The sequence below is a fragment of the Acipenser ruthenus genome, chromosome 33 (assembly GCF_902713425.1).
Source record: "Acipenser ruthenus chromosome 33, fAciRut3.2 maternal haplotype, whole genome shotgun sequence".
Lineage (NCBI taxonomy): Eukaryota > Metazoa > Chordata > Actinopteri > Acipenseriformes > Acipenseridae > Acipenser > Acipenser ruthenus.
The window spans coordinates 2,103,322-2,120,124 of record NC_081221.1 but is presented as its reverse complement, the minus strand read 5'-3'; the positions used below and the strand labels follow the sequence as shown (position 1 = coordinate 2,120,124).

At 39.2% G+C, this 16,803-nt stretch overlaps 1 protein-coding gene across 4 annotated transcripts in view; it reads left to right on the top strand.

Moving 5' to 3' along the window:
• znf385c (zinc finger protein 385C) overlaps nt 1-16,803 on the top strand; it is a 125,336-nt gene that overhangs the window by 68,505 nt on the left and 40,028 nt on the right. The window lies entirely within an intron of this gene.

The window sequence follows — 16,803 nt, the reverse complement described above, 5'->3', positions numbered from 1 at the left end:
TCTAAGACTTTTGCACAGCAGTGTATATATAACATATTTCAGCTCAAATCAAGAAACATGGTCTGCCTATCATACTGGAGAGAGGGATTGTTTTCATAAAGAGAAAAAGCCATTCAGTTTGTTAAGCCTAATGGGTCATTGTCATTAACAGTGGAACATGAAGCTCCCCTGTTGGCCCAAGTGTACTGAAGCTATACTGGCAACTAGGCCAGGTTACTAGATACGAAGGGTTGAACTACTGCCTCATCCCTAAGATTTTGTATGCAACAGCTTTTGAGCCTTTGTATCCTTCGTCCAAATCTTCCCCCCCATGCCCCTAAGCCATACTGTTTCATCAGCCCACTCTCTCTGGGCATAGATCCGTTTCCATGCCCTTCTTTACCTCCAAAGGTGCCGATGATGAGTGCTAATGACCGTCAGTTACTAGAGGCTTGATTCGAACCAACAAACGAGAACTAAAAAGCAATCCACATGATCCGACCCAGGCTTTTACCCTTCCTAAGCTCCTTTCCCAAAATGCAAGAGAAGGAAAAAGTTAACTTCTGCTCACATCTTGTCAGCTAATCGCAGATTAATCATTCTGCACAGGTAGCATGATAAGCGGCAGCTTCAGAACAGATGAAAGTTATTAGCTCAATGTATTCAAGTGTATCATTTCCATTTCAGCAACCCCCCTTGATGTGTGTAAAAAGCCCTACTTAGCTGTAACGGCATATAATGGGGAAGCAAATGTGATTGAAATCTAAGAGCGGCTCTCAGAGTAGCAGTTAGACAGCGTTTAATGAGATTCTGAACGCACTGCGGTTGAGCCTGTCATCTGTGTCTGTGCTTAAACTTTGCCCTGCTGCTTTGGAAGGTAATGCTAGTTAAGCTGATGGAACACTGAGCCACTTTTTCAGGAACAGTGGTTTGAAACCTCGTTTCAGGAGACCTAGTTTGAGGCAACTTTTCTGTATCAAACCCCAAGTCCTTCCCTGGTGTGCCATGCAGTGGCCTGAAACCTTATCTCATGAAATCAAGTTCCACGCCACAAAGTGACTTCATGTTCCCTCAGCTTATGAGATTGTGTTAGAGTTGGACAGGTAGTATGTCCTGATCTTTGTTAGCTAGAATGGTATGGTACCACAGGTGCAACATTTTCTCATTTCCTCATTTAGTCAATTGCAGTGCCATGGAATATCACAAACAAGTTTATTCCAACCTCATAGTGTTACCATTGCCGGTTATGCTGTGGTCGGCTAGTGGTTCATGTATTTTTGGGAATTCGCTGGTGTTACTGTGGTATCCCAGTGTTGTGTCTCAAAGTTTTCTGTAAGGGTTGTCTTTGCTTGACTGTGCTTTTAATTCAACCACATTTTGGCCTAAATAATGTTTAATCATCACTTTTCCATTCACCGCATGTACTCTGCCATGCATTTGCAAAGATTTTTTATAAATTTTCATACACTCTCCTACACTGGACCATTCATTTGCCAATCTTTAAACTCGCATGCACTGTCCTATAATTGATTTCCCTCTTTATTTACCTACTTTAACTGTAAGGGAGGGTTTTGTAAGTTGGTTAATTTGTATTCCATGTCACAGATCTTAAGGCAAAACTCGCTAATTTCTGAAGATTTCTGGTACCTTGATGAAGGCAATGCTAAACCGAAACACGTTGTTTTTTTAAAAAATGAGTTGCTGGGTTTCCTTTAATTTTATTTATTTTTTATATATTTTTTAATCCTACGCACCACAGTTGATTTTTTGCGATGTAGCGCCAGTCTGTTTTGATGGAGCCGACAAACACTCACAGTTACAAAACCTGGTCAAGATCTCATCCTCTTCTATGTTGTGCTGTACCAAGATGGTACGCTGGTTGGGCCCTCCTGGGTATGACTCATTGCACTGCACCGCTACATAGGAAATTAATAGCTTGTGACTTCAGTGGGCTTTCTGCTTGGTGCTGCAGAGAAATTGATAGTTTGTTTGGTATTGGAGGTGAGGTTCATAATACTAGAACACTCACACCTCCCACGCTGGATATAATAATGAGCATGGTGGTAAATGCCCCATGACTGCAATAAACTTACTAGAGCACTCAGCCATGTATTAAATATACAGCCCACGAGTATATTCATATTTCTCAGTATTAAAAAAAAATTCTAAATCTTCTGTGGCGCATGTAACAAGGCGGAGGCTGGGTGCGAAGTGGCGCACCACAAGCAAGCGTCTTAACCACAATGCAAAAGAGCCGGGATCGTCTGCATTTGTGGTTTAAGATCCTTTAACCTCATCTCATCCCACCCACCGGGGACAGAATCCTTAGCAGCAGTGCATCACTATTCATACTATTCCTTGGCATGTCAGAATGCAAAAATGTTAGCACTGCTGTACCATTTTACCAACGGCACACTTCTTTATAACTGAACCAGGTCTTTGTGCTCGTAGAGCCACTGCATTGCCATTGAAGATCATTTGATTGCAGTGGCACTGTAGATTACCCCAAAAGAATGATTAATCTAAGTTTGCTGTGGTAGCTACATGCACATCTTCTGTTTTAGGCACCGTATGCCTTTACAGCCAACTTGATTTAGACACAACATTTCCAATTGCTACAAATGTGGATTCAGTCATTTACATTATTATCTGTGGCAAAAACACCTTTTATCCTTGCTTGTTGTGTCGTTAGCAAGATTTAACTAAGATGTATGACCTGTTTCACACGGGCAGGTGAAAATCGTTGGACACGCTTTTCATCTAGAATCTGCATCAATGTCTTCTAGTTTAAGCATTTGTTTTTGTTTAGGGTACTGCCAGTACCGCAGTATTTTTTATGGCTAGTTTTTTTCAAATACATAAATAAAAAAAATATGCAGAGGTAACAGTAACAGCCCCTCCACTCTGAACTTTATTTATTTGAATTTCTTTTGCCTTTGGCGACGAGCTTCGAGAACCCTTGAGATGTGATGAATGAAATGTCTATTTAAATATTTGTTAGCAGGGTAGGGTGGGGTGGGGGGTGGGGGAGTCCAGTGATACATATAGCTGTGCAAATAGACCATTTAAAATTTCAAATGAGATGTTTACTCGAATTTAAGTCGCCCCTGAATTCAAGTCGCACACCCTGAATGCAAGTCACATTTAATGAAAAAAACACAATAATTAACAGTCAAATTACTTTTTAATTTCTAGGTGCCAGCAGGGAACACTGTATTACTGTATATTAATGTATCAGAGTACGTCACCTACTGTATTACAAATGCAAATGGGAAAAGAAAATATGTAGAGCAGCTAGGAAAGGGTAGATTACCTTGGACTTTATTTCATTCTGCTTTATTGTCCTCGTTTGTTTAATTTGGTCAACGTGACTCTGTCACGTTCGCAAGCAAAATCAGTGCAAGACAGACATGTTTAGATCACTTTAGGTTTGAGTGGACTTTGGAGTTTACACTAGTGGGGTTCCCGTAGTTAAACCAGGCACAGACCATAATAACAGCGAGTAAGTCAGAGAATCAGAGAGCCATGGAGAATCCGCCATTAAGCAGTACATACCTTAGTGTTCCTGTTTCTTGTGCTCCTCCAGATAGAGAAAGAAAGATAGATAAATAAATGATTGTTCATTTTGATCATTTCAACAAATACTATACTGGTAATATTATAGTATTGCGACTTAAATTCGAGTAAATGCGGTATACAGTGTGTATAAAATCTTGTGATATATAGATATGTACAGCTTATTTTATCTTATGCTTCCTGGGTTGATTTTTTGGTTGTAAACATTACTACATTTAATTAAAAAATATGTACTGAAAAAAAGAATTCCCAGAAAAATCTGGCTTTATACATTTAACTGTGGTGGTATTAGGGTCTGCCACTGTTTATATGAGATACCCCCCCTAGTTTGTATTAGAACATCCCATTACTTCTGCAGTTTGGATTTGTTGTGCATATGAAATCAAACCACTGGAACTGAAAATCTTGGAAGACTGTCAAAATAGGCAAATTAGTGATTGTCTAATTGAATTGACGACTTTATTATTATTATTATTATTATTATTATTATTATTATTATTATTATTATTATTATTATTTATTTCTTAGCAGACACCCTTATCCAGGGCGACTTACAATTGTTACAAGATATCACATTATTTCACATTATACATTACACAGATATCACATTATTTTTACACGTGCAATTGATTTAAAATAGTAAGAGAAAAGGAACACATTGCCACAAATGATAACATGCATGAGACTTTTTAGAAGTTGTTTAAGATGCCTAATTAAAGCACAAAGTGGTCTAACATTTTCACACGAGTGCCTATTGTTTCTATATCACTGATTACTGACCGGAAATTGAAATTCTCACACCCAGAGGTTTTCTTGCAGGCAGACATATAAATTACTGGAGGTGCTCTAATAAATGTGCACACTACTATACATCACAATAGCACAACTAGAAGTACCCAAAGAATATATAGCTGGAAGACAAACTGTTTACAACTCAGGGACAAAAGGCTAGCTATGTGGTTTGAATCCATCATGCAGGTTTGTTCCACACTTTACCATCAGTATTTGTCTGACAGAACATGTATTGTGGTTTTTGTTTTCAAAAAGAAAACGATCTCTCTAGTATATTTGGTTCTTTGTTCAAGATAAACAGGAAATCGCAGATATTTTTAAGCCAAACTTAAGCCAGTTTTGTGGTTCTTTTACATGGTTGTTTCAAGAATGTGAGAGAGAGTTCTTGTATTGAGCATCATTTATTTAACATGCGCTGTGATGTGTCTCAGAACATCTGGGGCTTCACATCTTCACAATTAACAAGACCCCTATTCCCCCCCCCCCCCTCCCCCCCCACCTGTCGTCCACCCCAAAAGGTCACATAGAATATTAATGGGATCTCAACATCGAATCTTTAAAAGTCTAAAATGATCTGTTTGCGGTTTTAAATTGGAGAAAGATCTGTTCTGTTGTTTGGGAATTTAGCATTTGTGCGTTCTGTGGCTTAAAAGGATACACGAGATCCAGTTTTTGTTATCTGTTTGCTAGTTTGAACTTTGCCGTTGTTTATTATCAGGCAAAGGTCTGTGAAACTGACAGTCACAAAATGGGCTTCTCGCAAAGTTATGTAGACAGATTGAGTTTGTTTGCTTGGAAGGTTTTCAGGCTCATCCTTCTCGCTTCGGAGTGTGAAACTTCTCAGCATGCTTGCAATATTTCAAAGATGAGGATGAGAGAATCAAGTGAAAAGCTACATGAGATACTGAGTGGCTTGTGGATTCAAGAACTAGCAGAAGCATGCCTATTCTGGGAGTCAGTTTACAGCCCCAGTGAAAAATGTCAGCGCCCCAAATGAGAGGAAAATATTCTTCCAATCCAGAAGTCAATTACCATTGATTGGTACTCAATTGTAAAGGTGAGGGAGGACACATTTTCATCTTTTTAAATCAACACGGTAGTGAATGGATTTATTGAATACCTACTGATAAATACTTCCTAAAGACAATTGTGAGTAACGAGTTGCTGCACCCTTCTAGTAACACACTGTTCTATGGGCATTGTTGATGAAGTCGGTACATTTACAAAAGCACTCACGTCAAAGTGCTGTGTTCAAAATAAACCGAAGCACCTAACAACAACTGAGGTGGGATTTGAACCAGTGCCCATCAGTGGCAGAGGTGGGATTTGAACCGGTGACCTTCTGGTTACAAGCCCTGGACTTTAACCACTGCCTCCTGTAGAATGTCAGTCCCTGTGCTCTCTTGAATGCTGTGAAAGGCATGGATAGGATTCTCAACGTTAATCTGAGACAAAGGGAATCTGATGGTGCTAATCCCTCAGAACTGTACACAGAGAGGGTCTAACTCGCTGAGCGTCTTTGAAGAATCTTTGGATTAAAAAAAAAAAAAATGAAAATCATATTCAGAAAGCAGTCTAGGGAAGCCGGCACTAGGATTGCTTCCCCACTGTATTCCCAAACAGATTAGGTCCCCTATCTTCTAACATGTATTTTATTTTCGTCGGTTTCTTTTGAAGGCAGGCTTAGTTATCCTATAGCTAAATTATTAGGATAAAGCCATTGGAAAAAATATATATGTCTGCTTTTGTTTCAGATTCTTAAATCAATAGGGATTGTCTTACTGTACTAAATATATACAGTCACCCTAAACAACCCAGTCTTTAGAATGTGATGTCCTCTGATTCCAGTTGAATATGTGGCTCTTGTATGACGAGTTTTGCATGATGTTGTTACTACAGCCGCTACTATAGCAGTTACTTTTAATAGGAAAGCGATTTAACTGAAACGACTAACGACTGTGACAAGAGCAAGCTTGTCTTCTCTCAGATATCCACCCAAACTGACATCTAGTTTTTGTTGTATTTTGTGTTTTATCTAATTAATCTGTGTTCCAATTCGAATTCTGTCTCACAGCTGCTGTGCGTGGTAGTGAATAATGCCAGCTGTAGCCTGCAGGTCATCTACTAGATAAAACGGTGTTCCAGATTAAAAATAAGAAGTGACACAGTGCGCCTCACATACCCACATCATTATCTCGCAATCAGAATGATTTTCTAGAAAATGGCTTCATTGTAAATGGGGCATATTGTAATCTTATGATGTGATACATTGTTACACTAATAACGTGATTATTGTACAGCGTTTATTTTATAAATAGCTCCAGTTACTAAAGACAGTAGGGGTCTATTCAATTGGGGTAAATAATGACGGATCTAAATACCGTCACGAGTTAGATTGTTAATAAATGTGTCAAGGTTCTTTGCACCCTGTTTATAGATGCTCAAGATTAACTACATCTGTGGGATTTCTGGAGGGAGTGTTGCATTGGCTCTGGAGCTCCCACGGGTTAGGGAGACAAAACCGGCAGGGACTGTTTCTCCTCATCGTGCTACAGCGGAAACTACTGGCGCCCAGCGAGCTCAGAGCGGACACCTGCAGGGCTGGCCTTTGTCCTCCAGAGGCCGGTAGCTCGCTGACATCCGCTCTCGAGTTCCTGGGTGTAGAAAAAGGAAGCTGGCTCAGTCGTGGGATCAGAGGACGCTCGCTGAACCTTCAGTTCTCCTGAGCTGTGCGGGGGGAATTGCTGTAATGAGGGAAAAATAATTGTACAATCTAAACTGGGAAGAAAAGCAGGGGTAAAATAATTGGGCACTCTAAATAAAAATAAACTCAAATAAATAAATAAATAAATAAATAAATAAAGGATTAACTACATCTGGCCGAAAAGGTTACCATTCTTTTAATGTTACGTGGTTATTTCCAATAGGGGCGGGAGGGTTCTTTTGTTAGATGGGTCAGGTTGAAGTTAAGATACACAGGCAATAAACATTGCACTACAAAGGGATTACCACAGAGTACTGTAAACGAATTAATTATAAGGCCCCATACTGACATCTGGTAATGTTAAATTGACCCAACAACAACACAGCACTAGAATCATTTAAGGAGTGTAACAAGATTTTTCCTAGTCGGTGGAATTTTCAATTAAGAAAAACACGCACACCCACGCACGTTATAATTGTCAGTTCTTGTATTCACTAGCTTATATTACAACAAGCATAACAGTTGCCCCTGTATTTAACCTTTCTGTATTCAGCTTTTAAGTCACAATAAAATGATTTAAACTAGCATGATACTGATTTCAGTGCCTTGTAGTTCTGTACTACATTTTAAAGTCATATCTCAATTGATAAAGTTATTTTAAAAGGAAATACAAAAAAAATAATAATAATACAATACTAATGACACTATAGTCCTGCAGACTATCCAGAGCGCATTATTTAAACGTTTTAATGGTACAGCAGTAGCTCAGCTTTAGTACTGATTTCACAAATACGGTGTCAAATTCAGTGCGCCAAACTAATATTATTGTGTAGAAGTAAAACATAAAAAATGAAATAAGAACATGAAAAAGCTGACACATAATTCTGCTGTAGTTAAGTTTCATCGACACTTGAAACTTGAAGCCTCCTGCATCTTTAACGCTATAGTAATACTACATAAATACTGCACTGGTCAAAAAAAAGGATAAAAAGGATAAGTATAAAGGTTGAAGCCGGAGGGGGGGGGGGGGTCTGTCACAGTTTGCCCATGTTTGCTGGAGATGTTTGTTTCTCTGTGAGGAAGTGTCCGACTCTAACGCCAAAGCGTTACTTTTGGAGAGCTGCTGTTGTGGCTTCAGAAGGAGACGCTTATTACAAGTGGCACTGAGATTAATCACCTAGGAAGACGGAACCTGAAAAATAGAAGATGAAAAAAAAAACTTGGAAGCTTTTGTGACACAGCACTCCACTGAGGACGAACTAATCTTTTGCAAAGGTTCCACTCAATTTCCCTTGATTACTTGGAAAACGATAAAACCCCTCATACAATAATTGCTGAAGTCCATAAAAAACAAAAAAAACAGAGAAGACATACATATTATAATGTGTTTTTTTTTCAACAACAATAAAAATAAATGAGACCTGCTATTCTGCATTAATGAATCCTGCTTGAGTAAGTATTTGAAACAAAAATACCCACCTGTCCATAATTCTCTTCAGTTAGACTCTCCTATAAATACAGGTTTACTCAAATATCTCAGGCCATTGCGGCATCCTTAGTTTAGTGGCCAGGCCCTCAGTAGTGCCTTCAGTATTTTGTGAAGTTTGTGAACAACAGTTTGGTCACTGTATTCATAATTAGGGTTACTGTGCAAATAGATTAATGCTTGGTGTCCACTCCAGCTGTCATCTTCCCATATCTGTCATCAGGCTAACATCTGCATCTAAACAGCAGTGTTCCTAATAGTGACCCCATCCTCTAGATTGAAGCCACTGTGTACAACAGTAAACTGGTTATAGAATTCAGTAAATAATTAAGGCATTAAGGAACCATCTGAAAACCAGCACAACTACCAACTCTGACCAGCTTCAGACCAGTAACTATTGTTCTTCCAAAGACCACTACATCATTGACTCCAGCAAGTGCAACTCCCACTCTGTTTTCTACATTGCATTGTGACACCTATGATAAATTATAGGCTTTATATGAAAGGCGATGGGGGACAGCTGAGGCTTGTTTCCTTAGCTACCCGAGCATCACAGGCAAACACTACGAGCCAGACAGTCTGTTGATTACCTTCAACAACTGGACGATACCTCCAGTCCTGAACTGCGCCATAGCTGTTTAAACGCGGGCCCCCAGCACTTACCCATTCAAGTCTTTTTAATTGAATGTTTTTGTAAAGATTGCCAAAAAATGCATGGAATCCCTTCCCATTTTTTGTTTTCTTTTACAGAGCTGATTCAAATGTTCCTCCTGCCGTTATGAATTTGCCAACTGTATCTGTGCTCTACCAGCCTCTATACAGTGCCCGTTTTCAGAAGAGCACCAAACCCACACAATGTCAACAATCAAACATAGCTTTTATGAGGGTGAAGATTATCGTTTTTCAAAGCTGGTTCCAAATATTTCACGTTTTTCTGGTTGTTGCTGTTTTTTTTTTCTCTTGGTTCATATGTACTTGTGCCATAAGCATGCTCTTGCAGAAACATTCCAAATTTACCATTTGGATACCATTGTAACACCGTTAGCAAACTACTGCATTACCAGCAAAGACAATACAATGAAACAAATACTGCACAGTGGTGTTGCTACAGTAGCGTACCGATATGGTACCATAGTACTGCAATGTATTACCAGTATGTACTGGGTTAATACCATTATGATGCTTCCTTAAGAAAATTAATCTGCTGAATGGTATCAGTATTAGGATCATCACAGTATGTTCTTGCACAGATTCACCAAGCTACACCCTGTAGTTTCGCTGTGATAGATTTCCATAAGGGGATGCATCAGATGAAATGGAAAACATCAGCGACAGTCAAGACATTTATTTGATTTTTTTTTTTCTTCTTCGGAACTCCGCACAGCACTTCTGATAACACTTAGCTGGGAATTTGAAAAAATCCCGTCAAGGTTTCGTCTCAAGGCTCCGTCAAGGCAGGTTAGGCGCTATGTATGTATGAAGTTGCAAGGCTCAGATGGGCTGATGTCATCTGTCATTGTGACAGGCTGAAGATGAGTTTGACTGGCTGCCTCTCTGGTTTCTCTCTTTAGCTGGGTCGGGGCTGTCTCATCGTATGAAAGGAAAAAAAACATTCCTTCTCCAATTCCTCAGCTGTATGGGCCACTACACCGTTGTAACTAAATGTGCGAGTGGTGTGTCTGAAAATGGAACTTTCTTCTTATTATTTATTTCTTAGCAGATGCCCTTATCCAGGGCGACTTACAATTGTTACAAGATATCACATTATTTTTACATACAATTACATTCTTTTTTTACATACAATTACCCATTTATACAGTTGGGTTTTTACTGGAGCTTTCTAGGTAAAGTACCTTGCTCAAGGGTACAGCAGCAGTGTCCCCCATCTGGGATTGAACCCATGACCCTCTGGTCAGGAGTCCAGAGCCCTAACCACTACTCCACACTGCTGCCCTATTTTTTCCATTCTTGTTTACAGTACAGGCTTCACTTTTAGCCCTGTGTAAGACAGACATTAGAAAACAGGTGGTAACAAGCCAATTGGGTAAGACCCCTGGCTCTGTCCACGCTGGATTTTGTCACTCGGTAGTGCCTAACGGCAGTAGCGTAAGGAAAGAGATTTTATGGATCCAAGTTGTTATTTTTATTGTAGTCATGGACCTGAGATGTTCTAGGGGCCCCCTCTGTCATCTTTGTTGAAAGTGGAATGTAAGTCACCTTCTTCACAACAAGTGCCTTTCTAAAATCAGCACCAGTCAAGCAAGGCGTTCATTCTCGACTCTTGAGTCTCAGAGTGTGTGTTTCTCAGCTTCCCTTTCCAAAGCACCTTCAATGGCAATGTACTGAGGATTACAGAGGCAAGTACTAAGGGAAATGATGATATGCATGATGTGCCATTGGTAGAACATTACCGCAGTTGCTTTCATGTTTTGACATACCAATGGTGCCACAATTCTGGTACCACACCAAGTTTTGTACAGATTTTACGACAGCATACATATACAGTACAGTGGTTTTAAAGGGACTACAATGCAGATACATTTGCAGAAAAGTTATAGAAGGTATCAGATGCATACCAGTAAAGAATATACACTGAGCATCACTTATATTTGAGCATCAAAAGAAGCTTATCACTTATATTTGGATAAAATTCACTAGATGTGATCGAAAAATGACAAACTCTGTTTTAGAGCAGGTGCAGTGACTTTTTATTGTGCTGATTAACAATTGCCATCACAAAGATGCTGCAAAATGATCAGTCGATCTTGGGCAGGTGTTCTGACTCTTGGTCTCCCAGTTCGTGGCCTGTCATTGACAGAGTGTGTCTGGTTATACAGTCTCGCCAGGTTTGAAATTGCTGGCTGTGAGCACCCAAGACGGCGAGCCACAGTATGATGCCCTAGTCCAGCCTCCAACATGCCGATTGCACGAAGGTGCTGCTCTCTTGACAGACGTGGCATATCGTTTTTTATTCTGTGATTTTCTATATTGCTTTTATTCAAGCTTGCAATTCAACGGCTGAAATTGCTCCATATCCAGTGTCCAATCAACTGTCTCACTAATTAGGTGATTAAGCATATGCTTCAGTCATAGTCACTCAAGCGTGTCATGGTCAAGGATGAATGATCGAGTGATTAAGAAGAAACCAGAAACATTTCGTCAATGTCCATCATTTATATACCTTATTTTTTTCGAAAATAAATGTGTTATAATAGTGATTTCTTTTGATGCTCGATATATATATATATATATATATATATATATATATATATATATATATATATATATATATATATATTGAACATACTTTGTGTTTAAGTTGGGGGTGGGTCAGTACCCTACCTAATGCATATGTACATAAATGTCTTATTCAACAGCAATCCCTGCGGTGACAGGTTCATTTTAAAAGCCCAGAGCCACACAGACACTTTTCTGTTATAAGTTATTAAATAGGAGCCTGTTTCACAGTATATACAAACACAGAGAGCTCCACAGATGCAAACATATTACAGACCACTTGATGAGAGGTAATCTTAACTAATAGGTTTGCTTGTGAACTTTAACACTTCTGGCATTTTGTGCTCTGTTCAACACTGTCCTCAGTGTTGTCATGTAATTGCACTACCCTGATTTAGGTGCAGATTATTTGGAAATGATGAGAGATCAGATGTCATAGTTAAGGCTGTATTTGTATTTTCACAGATTTCACGGTTTTGTGAAATTGACCCACTGCCGTGTATTATGCAGTTCCCTGTGAAAGTGATCATTTGTGAAAGAATAGCATAAATATACATATTTTTTTATCACTTAAAAATAAATACAGCAAATGTTTGCCTTACTGACAAACTACCTGCTACACTGCATCTAGGAACCTGGCAGCCAGTTTAGTTTGCTTCCGGTAAATGATTGAACTCTGCATAGAGCTGCACAATTTCTTTAGCAAAAAGGCACTGGCTGCATCAAGAATCGGAAATATTTCTGCAAAAGATCGCTCTGTCCAGAACAAGAAGAGGACTTTTCCTGTGTCTGTTGTTATTTTTACATGTATCTATGTTTTTATTTTGTTTGATAATTCACTGATGGTGAAATAGAATGTCTTTAAAATTTAAATATTCTACAATTTAGCATTGACTGTTTTTCAGGTAAGCATTTACATATTTAGGAACATTTGTTGCATAAGAACTCTAAAGAAAATGATCAACACTATTTTATTCTCCTTCCATAAAACATTGTGTTCAACGGTGAAATATCTTGAAATACCTATTTTTAGACCATGCAATGCCATGAAATAATACATTTTTTACCATGAAACAAATACAGCCCAAGGCACTGTTATATGCCTTGAGCAGAGCTGTGCTTAAACGAGTTTCCTATTTAAAAGAGTGCTTGCACAGCCAGTGATATAGTAATTCCATAGGGATAGGATTAGGTGTTCACAATGAGGCTTCGGGTGGGTTACAGGCAGCTTCTTCGCTATCAAAATGTGGATTTGTTTCAACTGGGTTTGTACGGTAACTCGGGTTTTAAAATCCATTTGCTTTCTCCGAACTAGCATCAGTCCCCTTTTTACTGCCCCTCATAGTTTAACTTTTCAATAGATCACTATAGTCCATCCCTCCACCATGTTGGTCCGAAGGTATAGAGTCCTGTTTTCTAACCAAAAGCTGAAATGCAGCAGGATTTAATCGTGTGTCTATAACAGAAAGATCCCACGTGGTATTATTTTTCCATTTTGAGATTATAAATAAAGCCTGATATATCTAATTTTCTTTGTCTAGAAAGCAGACCTGCTCCAATACAGGTTTTTGTTTAGCTCTTCCGGTAATGATATTGTAGCGTGCACGGGGGAAGGCAGCAGCAGGACTGGTAGGTGACGTAATCACACACGAAGACATAAGCTCGATATACGCTCCTTGCAATGGAGCCGGCTCTTTTGTACAGCGGTATCGGCGCTATAGTGCGAGAGGACCCGGGTTCGCGCCCGCCCTCCACCTGTGTGTGGATTGCCTCACCCTGTGTGATGCGCCTGCCTGCGTTAACCGAGATTGCTACAATATAATGGCCAGGACAAACATTCACCACAAGTCCCATCATCGACGCAGGTCTTCCGTCTGCGCGTACGTGTGGAAATGCGGCTGTATCTGTGCTTTTCTAATGAGGTGGAAGCCTTGTCATTTACACCAGTAAAAATAGAAATGGCCTCACATGCATGAAGATGTTATAAATACCATATAGTCCATTCCCCCTTGTCCCAGTATTTAGGACTTGCAGGAGTCATTAATGTCAAGTGTATTGCACAGGATATGGAGATCGCAGATTTGATTCAGAGTTTCCATTTCTATTAGCGGAGGGGTAGTTTTTGCTCAGGGGGGGGGGGGTGGGGGGGTGCAAGGTAATCAGAAAGCATTTCTTCTCCTGCTCTGCACCTCAGCATGTACTCCGCTGGATTCTTCTCTCCAAATCCATGTCTTTTATGGTCAATAGCTCTGCTCGGAGCTCCAATCGGGCAGCAATATTCTGTAATGATCTGCAGTGGCATTTTCAAAAGAGCATTCATCCTTCACAGCAACCTTTAAGAAATCCCTGATAGTGTTAACAGGACAGGCCACACGCGGACCAACTGTGGTGCTCAGTGAATAATTTCTGAATGTATTTATTTATTATTATGGAATTTATTACTATATATTTGAAATGAATTCTTAAAAACAATTCACTGGACTCTGTAGCATTTTAGCTGATGAAGGACTCTTATGTCCAAAACATCCTAAATAATTTTGTATTTATGTTGGGGCACTTAACTTTTCAAAATAAATTATCTTTGGTAGCTTTACCAAGTCTATGAGCCCTGTAGTCTACCAGATGCTGGTCACACTGAAAATGTTGATTAAACTCACTTTTTTCCAAGCGGTTAGTGAACCATGTGGATGCCCTTTCCTCGCAAGCTGATAAACTCAGGAAAAGGTTTCCGTAAATGCCAGTCACTGTCTCATTGATGCTTAGCCGGAAGAACCGTTGCTCCACATTCAATCTGGCAAGCAATATCCCTTCACAGCTCAACTGCTGAGCAACTTGTAACCTTTCACAAGATTCTAGCGGTACTTTTGAGCCTGTCAAGTTTGTCAACTCAATCTGACCTGAAAAGGTCGCCAGTGCCGCTAAATTAAAAAGGCGTGACAATGTGCCTAGACTGAGAGTCTCAGAATGTTGTCAATGACAGGGTTTTAGCATTCTGTTTTCTCTTCGCTGGAGTTTATAGATTTAAGGCACGTCTTTGAAACAGCTTGGAGGGAATGTGTTTTGAAAAACCATACGACATTGCGATAGGGCATATGTCACTGGATCGTAAACCCGTGTTTAATGAAGGCACAGTCATCTGAGCTCCAAGCAAGTGATATGTTAAATGTTACATGCGTGATTGTGCATGAAGGTTGGTATGTCAACGAGAGCCTCGTTGCAAGCTTGGAATTTTGTAAAACAGTATTTTTTTTTTTATATATCGCAGTGTGGGGTTCAGAAGGTGCCCAGCCAAATCACTAAAATGAAATCTTCAATATCTCATTATGAACGACAGGATCAATAGTTAAGCTTTTTTTTTTTTTTTTTTGCATTGCTTAGTGTTCGAAAAACTATCAAATCAGTATGCAATGGATGTTCTTTGTGGATACCACAATGTTTCATATGTGAATATTGTGCACAAAGAACACACTGAAGGGAGAACAGTCTTAGGGTTCCTATATTCAATTTGTGTTACATTAGATTATCTTAAATTGCAGTCCATTACAGATTCTCTGTTACCAGGAGTAACAAGTATGTTAGTAGTGTATGACTTTAAAGAAAGAGTAAGCGGGGCTCTGAAAAATATAGTGTTACATGTTTCCATGTGTTGCTCTAACTGTTTAAATAACGTACCTGTCATTTTTTTTTCATTGTTAACATTTTGACAACCTTTTGCAGTCGTAGCTTTAAAATCTGTTTCAAAGCTTCTTTCAAATTGGCCACTCTAGTGCACTGGGGTTTGAGATCTGTCCTCTAAATCACTGCAGTAAAAGCGATTAAAAAAAACAAAACATGACAACAAGTACTCTGGCTTTTCTGTTCCATACCACATCAGGGATCATAAGAACATAAGAAGAACATAAGAAAGTTTACAAACGAGAGGAGGCCATTCGGCCCATCTTGCTCATTTGGTTGTTAGTAGCTTATTGATCCCAGAATCTCATCAAGCAGCTTCTTGAAGTATCCCAGGGTGTCAGCTTCAATAACATTACTGGGGAGCTGGTTCCAGACTTCCACAATTCTCTGTGTAAAAAAGTGCCTCCTATTTTCTGTTCTGAATGCCCCTTTATCTAATCTCCACTTGTGACCCCTGGTACTTGTTTCTTTTTTTCGGAACCCCAATACTTCCTCTTTAAATACATTGCTAGAGTTACCAGAACCTTGACAAGATAGATTACTTGACCTGCATGTACAGTATGTGAGACATTTGCACATGCTGTTTGTAAAGACAGACATCTCCTTATATCCCCAGATTATCAGTCTCAATCTCAATTTGATAACTGGTTCTCTAGATATTTATTAAACTAGATATATGTAGAGTATCCAACCCGCTATCATTGTCCCAAGAGGATGAGGACAGTATGTGAATAAGACACAGAGTTATCCTGCACACAAAGAAGGTACGATCCATTCTTATCTCAGAATGTGCAGGTTGTTTGTTGTCTGCGTTTGGTGAGATTCGCAATTGCGGATTTTAAGTAGACCTTGCATTTTCTTATTGAGACGACCGACAAACTGCATTTGAGAATTCCACAGCAAGGACTCCTCACAGCAGCTAAAATGAAGATAGTTAGTATTATCTCTTTGCTGAAAAGGGTCCAAAATTACTTGAGAAGCAGAGGGTGGGTGGCTTATCATAAGCTGATGGTTTTTTATTAAACTTACCAGCAATTAAGAATTAAGCTACCAGCTCAGATGGGCTAAATCTAACACAGACTGTTTTTTTTTTTTTTTTTATCGTGCCTAATAAAAAAATATGTTGTTTAGCAGATGCATCATTTGTCATTGTCTGACTACTTTTGTGTTTTTTTGGAGACTTTTTAACCGGCATCTGCTTGCTATTTACATTTCCTCTTTAGCTGGTATATTTTTACGCAAACGTACTCTAATTTTGTTAACCGCAAATGTTAAGTAAAACAAATCAAATTACACAAATACAGCTTCTGTTCTGATTTTTTTTTTTTTAAAGAAAATGAATTTGGTACTTAAT